The sequence below is a fragment of the Marmota flaviventris genome, chromosome 12 (assembly GCF_047511675.1).
Source record: "Marmota flaviventris isolate mMarFla1 chromosome 12, mMarFla1.hap1, whole genome shotgun sequence".
Lineage (NCBI taxonomy): Eukaryota > Metazoa > Chordata > Mammalia > Rodentia > Sciuridae > Marmota > Marmota flaviventris.
The window spans coordinates 45,417,296-45,429,811 of NC_092509.1; positions in this window are offsets into that span (position 1 = coordinate 45,417,296).

The following is a 12,516-nucleotide window of genomic DNA, read 5'->3' on the forward strand; positions in this document are numbered from 1 at the left end:
GTGCCAAAATAAACAAACTTGATTTCGGCAAAGTGAAACACTTTAGATATGTTTTTAAAATACTAATATACTTTAATTTAAAAGGTTAATTTCATCTTGAGCAGTTGTTGTTAGAGGAGTTCCAAGAATCATGCTTCAGGCATATTTTGAGATCTTCCCCTACCCATCATTATGGTATGCTCTTCCAATTTTCTCCAATATTTTAGTCTCCACATCCACCCCTTTGCCCTCTGAATCCCATCTTCCTCTTTCTGGATTTGTTCCTCCATTTGGGTAGAAGACACCCTCAGTGGCATGCTAGGGTACTTCTGTAAAAGTATTTATTGTGCCAGGCACAGAATTCCAGGTTGGCACCGTTTCCATCAGTACTTTGAAGGCACTGACCATTATCTTGCTTTGCAAAAGATCAATCCTACTCCTTTTCTCAACAGTATTCTTTCTTTCATTGGCATCGGTTTCTGTTTCCCCTGCCTCTGGAGGCCTATGGGATCGTCTAATAGCTCCCATTTAAAGTTCATGGCAATGTGCACTAGTGCATCTGTTTTTACCCATCATGCTGGTTATTTGGTGAATACTGTCAACCTGGTGGCTCATATCCTTCCATTCTGGCAATTTGTTGTTGATGATGATGGGGTTTATTGTTCAGATTTTGGACCCCTTGCTTAGCTCCTTTTTCTTACCTCCTTTTTTCCTTTATTATCTTTTGATATATATATATATATATATATATATATATATATATAATATTTTTTAATTTATTAATATCCTTTTTTTATTATGTGGTGCTGAGAATCGAACCCAGTGCCTCACGCATGCTAGGCAAGCACGCTACCACTTGAGCCACATCCCCAGCCCCAATCTTTTGATCTTTCTGCTAAGTTTCCTTAACTTTATCCATCAATGCTTATGTTGTTTTAAAATTTTATTATATTTCAATTTTCAAGAATTATTGTCTTTTTCCAAGGGTTTGCAGATGCATACCTTCACTTACTCAACAAGTACGTTAGAAGTTTTTATCCTTGAGATGCTCTTTCTCCTTCTAGTTTCTGTCCTACCAATCACTTTGTTTTTGTTTCTTCCATGTAAGAAGTTCCTATCAGAAATCTAATGCATTTTTTCCTGTTGCCTCATCAATTCCAATCAACATTGTGACTTAAAATACACAAATTTGTTATTTTGCAGTTAGAGAGGTCAGATGTCTTCGAGCAGGGTGTTGGCAGGGCTACATTACTTGTGCAGGCTCTACAGAATGTTTCTCAGTCTTTTCAAGCCTCAAGGGGCCATCTGCACTTCTTGCCTCATACTACCTTCCTCCATCTTCAAAGTCAGCAATGTAGCATCTTCAAACAGTATCTATCTCCCCTTATCACATTTTTCCCCCGTAGCTCTGACTTGCCAGACTTTATAAGGACACCTGTGTTACATCAAATCTATCCAATAATCCATCTCAAGGCCTTACCTTAATCACAACTGCAGTGTCTTCCAGCCACATAAAGTAAGGTATCTAGTGTCTTGGCATTAGAATCTAGGTAGAGTTGGAGACAATCTATCATACCTAGTGACCCTGGGTTGTCCACTTATGTTCCAAGTATCTGAACCTCATCCTCTTATTTCCAGTCCCAACACATTTATATTGTAAAATGAATTAAAAAATGATTTGAGTTTTCAAAAGGAAAAGTTTTCCCATGTGTTTCATTTTCTATTACTGTACAACAGATGACCACAAATTTAGGAGTCTCGGCCAAGGCACATTTATTTTCTCTCAGTTTCTGTAGCTCAGGAGTCAGAGAATGATTTACCTGGTCCTCTGCTCTGGGTTTTGGAAGATTAAAATTAAGGTGTTGGCCTGGGTGTGACCTCACCTGAAGCTCACGGTCCTTTTAAAAGCTCTATATGTATTATCTCAGTCTTCCCCCAATCCCTCTTTTTTTTTCTCATTAAAATTTGTTTTTAATAGGTCTCAAAATTCTGCAACACATTTTGGGCCAAGTGTTTCCAGTAAAAAGTGCTTATTATAAAAATAACTTAGAATGACCACATACACACAAAAAAACAAATGTTCACAAGATACTCTTCTTTCCTCCGGAAAATTTTATAAAGTATGATCATTAACAAACTTGAGTGGTCAATTGAGACACATATTTCAAGACCATTCTAACACTGATTAAGACCAGGCGGCAAGTACTATGAATGATTTTCATTTATCCTCCTAGCTTTCTGGACAGATTTGGGGACCTTGTCAAGACTGGCAACCTTTTTGTCCATTGCTTTGATGACCTCTACAGCAGCTGTCTTATATCAAGGAACAACAAAATGACCAGAGAAGGATAGTCAGAGAAAAGCTCAGCACCCATGGACTTGCTAGAAACCATGTCAATGATGGTAGCATTACCAGGTTTTAAGAATTTGGGACCATCTTGGGCCTTCCTATAGAACAACAATCTATCATCTCTTTAATTTCAGAAAACTCACAGGCAATGTGAGCATCTAACGTAGGTGCAGGTCCAGCACTGACTTGGTTCATTTTGGCCAGATGCTAGCCATTGCTGAGTCATTTTCTCCTGTCACCAACCACATCTGCCATGATGAATATCTTTGAAAGACACTTTTTTTCAAATTTTTATTTGACATTATACATACATGAAGTATAACTCCCCATTCTTATGTCCGATACATTCTACTGTCTGAAAGACACATTCTTTACAATGAAACCCATGTTCCCTAAGAAAAGCTTAGGTCAAAGCTTCATGATTCATTTCAATAGACTTCAGTTCGTTCACTTGTAATGTGAACTGGGGCAAGGTTTGAAAACCCCAGCCTGCAGGATAGATAGTACCAATACCCTCGGTTTCACAGGCATCCTGGAGGGGCAGATAGAAAGGCTTGTCAGTTGAATGAGCTGGTGGGAGGATGCAATCCAGAGCATTGTGTTCCACTGGCACTGCCATCTTCATAGGTGACTTTCTATTCCTTGAGTCCAGGCATGTCAACACTTGGCTCCAGTATGTTGTTACCATTTTCACTAGAAGTTGACGTAAATGCTACAATAATAGAAGTACTTATAGCCCATTTTTCTCAGTGTAGGTAATGACATCTTTAACAATTTCTTCATTTCTCTTCTGGCTAAATGGAATGCATTTTGTTAAACATCAAAAATTGTTTCAACAGGCACAATGGCACACACTTATAATCTCAGTGGCTCTGGAGGCTGAGGCAGGAGGACCCTGAGTTCAAAGCCGGCCTCAGCAACTTAGTGAGGTCCCCCAAAACCTAGCAAGACCCTGCCCTCCCCCCAAAAAGAAAAAGGCTGGGGATGTGGCTCGGTCGTTAAGCCCCCCGGTTTCAATCCCTGGTCAAAAAAAAAAAAAAAATTGTTTCACAAACTGATAAAAGCCAGAAGGGCACATGCACAATCCAAATTACCACTCTTGTGCTTTGAGCTCATTTTTATGTAAGAGTTAAACACAAGTACTGTTAATACTCTGATAATTATCTGATAACCAAGATGGCTACTAAGTGACTAAGAGCAAGTAGCATAATGTTTGGATTCACTGGAAAAAGGGATGATCCAAGTCCTGACAGGACAAAGTGGAACAGCATGAGATTTCATCAAGGCACTCAGAACACACAAAGTAAAACTTATGAATTATCTCTGGAATTTCCCACAATACTTTTGCATCATAGTTGACTTTGGGTAAATGAAACCTCTGAGCCAGACTACAGATAACTACTTGCAGGGACTACTGTTTGCATGTCTCCAATTTCCACAGGCAGATCTCAATGGTGATATTAGGCTCAGTCAGCTTTCAGTTTGTCCTTGACTCAGGCATACTTGAAGTAGCCCTTGCCCATCTTAGTAGCCAGTTTCTCGACTTTTTTTTTTTTTTAATTTCTTTTGTTGATCCCACCACATCTGCATATCAGATGGCTAGTAGCAGTGGACTTGACTGAGTCTACATATCTAATGAGGACAATATTTGAGCCTTTGCTTTTCCCTTTTTGACTTTAACAGTAGTTTTCATGATACCAGCTGCGCTAATCAGCTTTTCATCACCGTTGACAAAACACCTGAGAAAAAACAACTACAGAGAAAAGATTTTTGGCTCACAATTACAGAGGTTTCAGTTCATGGTGAGACAGAATATCACGGCAAAAGGGCATAGAGAGAAAAGTTGCTCACCTCATGACTGCCAGGAAACAGAGAATGAGCAAGGAATGGGCCTGGGACAAGATATACCCTTCCAAAAAATGCCTCCAGAGACCTACTTCCTTCAACTAGGCCCCAGCCTTAGGATTTCCACTACTTCCAAATGCCATTGGTATGAATCCGTCAATAGATTATCCCATTGATGAAGTGAGAGCCTTCATGATCCATTCACTTCTCCAAATCCCCACCTCTGAATATTGTTGCACAGGGGACCAAACCTTCAAAACATGAGCATTTGGGAAACATTACAGATCCAAACCATATTCTGAGAGCAACCTTGTTGTGAGTAAAATTGTGTTTCCTTTTGGCAGAGACTGGTATTTCTGACTTATGGTTGGGTGTTGCCAGGAACTACTCTCAGCTTCTAGGGGCTAGCCATGAGGCCCTTTTACGACATGGAGCTTACTTCCTCAAAGCCAGAATGACTCTCGACATGGAGCTTACTTCCTCAAAGACAGAATGACTCTATTTCTCCAGACCACTTGAATCATAAATCACAGAGATATTTATAGCATCACCTTTGCCACTTAATGCAACCAAATCATGGAGTGAGAATTCATATACAGAGGTTGTAATCACATGCAAAAGGAAATGATTACATAGAATATATATTCAGGTTGTCGGGAATCCTAAAGGCCACCACAGAAGTCTGCCTGTAACATTATGCATTAATTCAAAACTTTTAGAATGGAAGCCGACCTCTTAAATTTTTCTTGACACCATTTTCTCAATACCATTAAAATCATGAGCTAAGAATGTGAAAGGGTAAGGGAAAGAAAGCAGTGTTTATTGATTACTAAATGTGTGCCAGCATTGTGGTCGGTCTTTTACGATTCATTCCACATCAGAGGAAAGTACATTTGAACCAAGGAGGTACTATGTTACCAAATCAAGCATTCTTAAGTACTTATAAGTGCAGATTAGAAAATTAGATAGTGATGACAATGACCATTAAGTTGAGAGGTTAAAATTAATATTTCAAAAGTTCCCTAAAATGTGATTGAATATGTTTCTGATGGTCTTAAAAAATAAATACTCTACATTTCCCAGTGTAATTTGAACTTTTTTTCTTTTTAAAGCAAAACAGATTTTAGTTGAAGAGAATTTAAAACAGATTGTAGCTTATGTAACTAAATTTAATGCCCTAAAATATTTCCTCCTAACTCATGCTCCACATATTTTATTAATCTATGAATAAAACTTATTCCGGGATGGTACTGCACATATTTAATCATAGTCAAATCATTCTTCATCTAGAAGATCAAATACGGCTAATATTGCTTAGAAAATTGGAACTATAAAAGCTTTAAAATTAAGAAAAATTTCAACCACATTTAGATTCAAACAAAACTCTCATTCTAAAGCATCAAGAAGTCTAAAGCACTGTCTTTGTTCAGAACAATCAAGATAAAACATCAAATAATTCCAGTCTTACATGATTTTATTAAATAGTTCAGTACTTGAAGTCCGGCAATATACTAATGCTAGAATACATACAGAAACTATGAATACAAGTTGAAAACTAACTTTAAAGTTAAAGGATGATATTCTGTTAATTTGTCCCCTAACGTAGGCTAATAGCATAGCTGAAAAACTACAAATGTCAAATAATCATACATTATTTAAAACAAAACAAAAAAACCAAAACTAACCCAGCTGGACATGGGAGGCTGAAGTAGGATTGCAAATTCAAAGCCAGACTGGGCAACTTAGTAAGATCTTGTATCAAAATAAAAATTTTAAAGGGCTGGGGATGAAGATAGGTGGCAGAGTACCTTTGGGTTCAATGCTCAGCACAAAAAACCAAAAGAACCCAACTATAATAAACAAACACCTAAATAATTTCATCTATGTAAAAAATACACTAGAATTTTGTTGATGAATAAGACATCCTAATAAAAACATACACTTAAAGCCCCAAAGATATTTTCTAAATTCTTACAAATCATTACATTTTCAGGAAGCATTTTAGATTAAAATGCTTCATTCTTGTTCTCAACCCAGATAAATACTTTGGAAAGCTGGAAGAAAATTTGTATTTCCCATTTTGTTTGAGGTGTCTCAATATGCTTGGGAAAAGATATTTTCCCCTTTCTTATTTAGGCATTTATATACATATTCACACATGGTATAAATTTAAGCTTTGAATTGGCATGCACAAAATCACAGACCAGAAATAAAAAGCCGGCAATTTCTGATTTCTGAAGCAGAGCATGGAACAACATTTGCAGTACCCTACTTTCCTTAGTGGTAAACTAGGCATTCATTCTAGCCAGATGTTTGTACTGTTATCCAAAGCCCAACTGAATAAGGCACTGGCAAGTAAGACATCATTGAGAAGTTCCTTTCAAGGATGCAAACTAAATGAAAAGTATACATTTTTGTATGATTTAAACAAAGTTTACAGGAATCAGAAGGTGGAAACAAAAAGAATTCAATGGTTTCTAATAACAGCAGACTAGATAATTAATACATATTGACTCACTGCAAAAACTAGAAAAACTGGGCAAAACAACAAAAATAGCTGCTTGAATGCATCAGGATGCTGAAGAAGCAGTAAAAAATCTACAGGATTTTTTAGGCATACAGGTAAGCCTAGCCTTTGGGCTGTTTTTCTCCCAGGGACATCTGCTGATGAGGTAGTTCACAGCAGAGCAGAGGCTGCAAAGGACTCTTTGAGACAGCAGACAAAAATGAGTTTGGGCCCAAGACAGAGCTCCTGTGAATGCTCCAGGCTTAGGAAGGAGATCTTCCCTACTACAATGCAAAACTCTGGGAATTAAGATGGGCTAGAATCTGGAAATGAATCTATCTCAAGCCCTTTAAGAAACAGTGACACAGGATCATAAAAACCCCTTCCTATCTTCTAGAAGCAAAAATAAACATGAAGATGACATCATCCTTCTTCAAAGTAATTCCTACTATTTTCCAGATACTGTCAACACACAAAATAATCACCAGCACCATCACCAGATATACTAAGTGAGAATCATTATCATGAAAATAGGCAGACTCACAGGGGAACCAGATAATTGAGTTATGACATACAAACTTTTAAGTTTGTGTAATAAAAGGACATCAAACTTTTGACTAAAATTTTTGACAGAAAACTGGAATTTTGGGAAAAGTACCAAATGGGAAGTCTAGAACTGGGGGGGAATACTCAAATTGAAAATTCAATAAATCGATTTAAAGAATTAAACACAGCAGGAGAAGGGGCACATGCCTGTAATCCCAGTGACTCAGAAGGCTGAGACAGGAAGATCACCAAGTTCAAGGCAAGCCTCAGCAACTTTTCAAGGGTGAAAGCAACTCAGTGAAACCCTGTTTCAAAATAAAAAATAAAAAGGGCTGGGGATGTGGCTCAGTGGCAAAGAGCCTCTGGGCTTAATCCCTAGCACCAAAATAAATAAATAAACACAGATGAAGAAAATTTTGGAAAACTATAATGTAAGTCAGATGTAAATTAACAGAAACTTTGGACTGTGCAGAGGGGAGTGACGGGAAGAGTGGGGCTGTGCGGATGGGAAGGATGTAAGAATGAGATAGACATTATTACCTTACACACATGTATGATCATACTACCGGTGTGACTCTGCTCCACGTACAGACAGAGAAATGAAAAGTTGTGCTCCATTTGCGTACAATATGTCAAAATGCATACTATTGTCATGTAGAACTAATTAAAACAAATTAAAAAATTAAAATTAAAATAACAGAATCAAGACAGAAAAAAGGATAGAAAATATAGGAAAACATGTCAGAGACAAAGGGAATTAAACAAAAGGTTCCAACTTACATAGCTAGAATCTTAATGGAATAAAGGTGAATGAAGGCAAACCTGTACTTGAAAATTAATGAATTTTCTAAAACCAGTTACAAGTATTTTAAATCATTAAGTAATGATGAACATTTTCACACATGATTATGTGCTGACACAATTAAAATCCATGTTGTAGGAAAATCCATAAGACAGACAATCAAGGTCCATAATCCTGCAAGACATAAAAGAGGTGAAGCACTAATGGAGAGCATCAGGGATTAAGAAACCAATTAATGTTACTCTGTTACTCTATGTGGACTGTAATTGGATCCTGATTCAAAGAAATCCACTTGAGGAGAAAACAACAACTGTGATAGCCATTAAACAGGTGGGCTCCTGAACAGTAACTGGGTATAATTAACTAAAGGGTTACTGTTTGTTTGTTTGATTTAGGTATGACAATGATTTGGGGATTATGTTAGAACTAACATTGTTTTAGAGATTTGATGTAGAGGAAATGGTAAAGTAAGTGGAATTTGCTTAAGATAATACAAAAGTGGTAATAATGGGATTATAAATTAAACAGAACTCAATATGAGTTAACTATCAAATAGGTAATGTATTTATGCAAGTTCATTACACTCTTCTGTATACTTTTGCCCATGTTCAACATTCTTCATAATAAGTTTTATAAAATTATTAGTAAGCCTGCTTTCCTCACAAAACATCAGCCATCTTCAAATCCAACTTTTAAGGTCAGTTTCTAAGATAGTACAGAACTAGCATATCATTACATGACCTTTCAATCCACTCTTCAAGGCCTGGTTTAATAAACTTATCAAACATTAATTAAAACCACAGTCATTAAACTGAATTACCCTAAGCCAAACACCAATAATTTTATATAATAGGAAAAACTTCAGAAATGTAGTAAGGCTATTATAACAAGTTGAACTTGATGAAGAATTTTGGAGTCAGGAAACATAATGCAGATTTAATTTATCATAATTTGTTTCATTTTATTCTATGGCACCCATTATAGTAAATTTTCAATAGTGCAACTTCAAAATAAACCAGACAAAAATATTGTGGAATTTCATTTTTCATTAACTTAGACCTGACCAATTCCGGATTAGGTGCAGGTTGACTATCCCTTGAGTTTCTCAGATTCTGGAATATAAGCATTCCAAATCAAAACTCCAAAATCTGAAATGCTCCAAAGTCAAAAACTTCATGAATACTACACCATGACGCTCAACCTGTATTTTACCATGCCACATATTTACAACAGTACATTATTCACAGCATCAAGTTGTGTCTGAAACTCTCTTTAAAACAGATCTCAGCACTGCATTTTGAAAGTTTAGAAATTTGCTTATGGGTAGTGGTGATAGGGGAAGTTTAAATGCATTAACCTATAAGTAAACAGAAAAAGTAAACAATGCCTTTAATGTAGCTTTGACCACTCTGAGTATTGAAAGGTGGGTGAATACACAAAGATAACATAAAACATAAGCAATCACATTTAAGTATGAAATATATTTTTAAAAACAATCTGTGATTTTATACATCCTGTATCATAGATACTACAGATTAAAGATTCTATCTACAACAGACACTTTCTGGGAGTTGCTCCATGGGAATTCCAAAGGAACGTGGTAATGTTTATATTCTTTGAAATCTGTATCTACAAATAATTGAATTCAGCATGGAAACCAAAATAAGCCTTTCAAGTACTTAAAATAAATTTTCCAACATCATACCAAGGTGAAAAGTGATTTCTAGTCATGTTTTAAATCCTTTCCAAGTATATACTGTAAAGAAGTTCTCATTAACAAGCTTTACATATAAAATCATATGTAAGTCATGACCTGATATTTCCTGTTGATAGCTTTAAACTACTCAAGCTTTACTCTCTTACTAAACACTAAGAAGACGCTTCTGAGGTAAGTAAGGCAGTCAGCTTGGAATCTCTGTGGAAAACTGATGGTCAAATTCTATGTAACTTAATAATGGAACCTATGGTATTTAACTTCGCTTAAAAAAACAAAACAAAACACCCCATGATCTAGAACTACTTGGCTCTAACAAATCAAAAAACATTGCTTCAACTTTTATTATTCCCCTGCACAAAATCTGTCAATGATTTACCACTGAAAATACATTCAACCCCCTTAACTTGCAATTGGCAGTCTTTCTAGAACTTATTCAACCTTAATTCTTGTATCATGGTAAAAACCACACGCCATGCATTCTGGTCCTCCAGGTCTCCAAACAAGCTTCTCTCCTTCTGATTTCTATTTATACTGTTCCCTTATCCCAGAATGATAATCCCTGCCTCTCTTCCCATGGACCCATTATTCCTGATCATCCGTGCCAGAAATAGTTTCTTCCTTTCAATAGCACTTGGAACGATCTACTCCTGTAATGTTTACTGAAGAGACTTAACTAAGACCCCATAGCTACTCACCAACTGAATATCAAACTCCATAAAGGGGAGAGTTGTTATATGGACAAGCTGCATCTGCCTGGATGTTCTTTCTGCAGGCTTTGCCACCAAGCATCACTGAGTTTGTTTATTTACGTATGGCAAATGTAGTTTTCCACAACATGGCACCAGCAGGCTGTAAAGGGGTTGAATATGGCTATACTTTTAAGGCCAAGGAAATTCTACAAATGTGAAATAAACGATATATTTCAGCTTTCACCTGGTGTAAAGCAAATGAAAGAAGATATAAGTAGTAAATGACAGCAGGGACAAAGTCTTATTTGAACTGTCCTTGTTTTCCCTTCCATTTTCTGATCACTGGAGGCTTGTGAATGAGATAAAATACACGTTGTTTTCTTAGAACACTTAAGCTAATTCTCATTTCCTAGAATGTCTCTGCCCAATTCTTTAATTTCCTAAATATAGGTAACAATATCAGGAATTATACTAGTGGGCTATAATACCTGGATTGATATACAGCTAAAATAAATTTGATTTAGGTAATTGCATATTAAAACTACTTTCACATACTGAAAATAAAATTCATTATAGGTGAAAGCTATTGAATCAAAGCCTAGTAATACTAGGAAAAAAAAAAACTTGAGAAAAAATTTTAATTTTAATTAAATAACAGCAATGGCAAAAATAACTGCTACTTTATTCCTATGATGTAATAAAAATTATGTTTTAAAACTTGGGGATATAATACACTGAAGTTATGAGAAAACATATTTGTCTGTAGTCCATATTTTATGAAACAGAATTCAAAACTGTACATTTAAAAAATCTTTAAAGACTAAAATTCATCACATAATTAAATGTATTCTGAAAAGTAAAATAGATCCACACTATCAAGTCTGTCCTGTAAATTACAAAAAGAAAGCTAATATACACATATTTTGTGTGCTTAAATAACCAATTTAGACTTAACAGCAAACTACAAAAATGACAGATAAAGTATCTGTGAATAGAAAAAAATTTTTAAAAAGCCAGAGACCCTTAAATAGTTGCTTTTGAATTTTTTAAATCAGTATTGATTTCCAGCCCAACAGAGTAAACTTATTAAAAAACAATTTAAAACCTGGCTTTTAGTTTAGACTCTGCCTGCATTAAGAACACTGATTACTTGTTTAGTTTCAGATGTGAAATCCAACAGCACAGCCTCATGGACAGAGAACTTACTTGCTTCATAACAATTCTATTACTGAGTTTCTTATACCAAGCAGAATACATTATAATTTTTGAATTAAAAATTTCAATGCAAAACCTTTGAAAACCCCACCCAACAAGCTCTAAACATGATTTTTTAAGTAGCGAGAAAAATAATTACACACCCAAACACTTGACAGGAGTGACTAGATAAAAAATATTCAATAGGTAACATATACTGTGTTTCAGGTTCTTGATATAGCACATTCCTATGTTATCTTACTTAAAAATTCAACAATAATCTAGTGAAGTGGGTACTATCATCATTCCCATCTTATAGATGAAACAACCAGGGCCCAAGAAGACTCAGTAATTTGCCATGAGCCAGTATGGCTCAAGTCTGTTTTTAAACACTACACTACTTGTTTCTTCAACTGAAGTTACTCTACATTGAATGTAATAAAAATTACATGTATTTCCTATAAGGAGAAGAAAGTTCTAAATAACAGAAGTGAAGGGCTATTGGGAATACCATATCACATTTTAGTAGAAACAGAATTTTATTTTTTAAAACAGAAAAACTAAATACTATTTAAAATATCATAATATTTTTATATATTTGATTTGGAACACCTTGAATGTAATGACCACAGTATATGGGTTGGGTTCATGTTTAAAAAACATAAATATTGGGCTGGGGATGTGGCTCAAGCGGTAGCGCGCTCACCTGACATGCGTGTGGCCCGGGTTCGATCCTCAGCACCACATACAAACAAAGATGTTGTGTCCGCCAAAAACTAAAAAATAAATATTAAAAAATTCTCTCTCTCTCTCTTTTAAAAAAAAAAAACATAAATACTCTTGGATATCAGTATCAACTTTTAATTTATATGTGAATAAGAGTACTTT